Raw genomic sequence first — 1,041 nt, 5'->3', positions numbered from 1 at the left:
GGCCGGTTTATCCAGAGTCGGCATGTTAAAGGGTATTCAGTCATAGGCAGGTAGCAGTTTTTCAGTAATTTTGCTACGTCTCTGTTGTGTTCTCCATAAGTACAGGAAACATAATTCAGACCAAAAGAAAAGGCTACTCTTGCATCTTTTTTGGCTACGTGGCTTTCAAATGTAGACCGAAACAAATTACTTTGCAGACATTCATACTAAAAATTCCTAAGTATGTAGGAACTCTGGTAAGATCCAGAGATGAATTAGGGGAAAAACTCTAATTATCTTGTTAGAAGCAGATAACTAAGAGCTTCATTTTTAGGCTTCTCCCTAGAAATTCAGAAGCTGTTTCAGCTGTTCAGTGGTGACCCCTTTTCTTAAAGGGCATGAACAAATCTGTGGAATGAAAACAATCCTACCGCTGCATTCTTGCCATTCTTTCTCCAACGTGATTGTCAAGTGCCATTTATCTGTCATCTAAATAGTTACAGCAGTGTTTTCCTTACATAAAAGCTTACCGTGATGGAGGCTTTAAATAAAAACTACCTTATGGATCAAAGAAGTCGGTACCATTGCGTACCGGTTGCTTGGGTCCCTGAGAGTTCACGTAGGTGTCAAATGTATGGGAAGAGAGAGCTTTTCAGTATCTCCCCGAGGCCAGACTCAAGGGTGTTGAAGGTTGTAATTACCAAGATCTGCTCACAAACAGTGTATCCGTCACCGGGAACGAAGACATCTCAGCTAAGAAGGATCTAACACCGTCGCAGTCAGCGTGTGTGTATAGTTGAGCAAATTTTGCTGTCTACTGTCTGCTTCGAGTGTACTAAGAAAATCTTTCATATATTCTGTGGTGCTGATACAGGTTTACTTCGCATGATTTCATTACCGGAATGCAAAACTATAATGCCCCCTTGCTGATAATAAAGGTCAGTCTCTTGCTGACATAACAAGAAATTGTTTACAAAAGTGCAAAACTGGTGAAATGTAAGATACCTGGAGGTTAATTACATGTAACAGAGAGCTTAAAAAACACCTGCCAAAATTCCTGCT

Source organism: Pygoscelis adeliae, unplaced genomic scaffold (assembly GCF_000699105.1).
Source record: "Pygoscelis adeliae isolate BGI_AS28 unplaced genomic scaffold, ASM69910v1 Scaffold181, whole genome shotgun sequence".
Classification (NCBI taxonomy): domain Eukaryota; kingdom Metazoa; phylum Chordata; class Aves; order Sphenisciformes; family Spheniscidae; genus Pygoscelis; species Pygoscelis adeliae.
The sequence above is the reverse complement of the archived record's forward strand: the minus strand, read 5'-3'. Positions refer to the sequence as shown.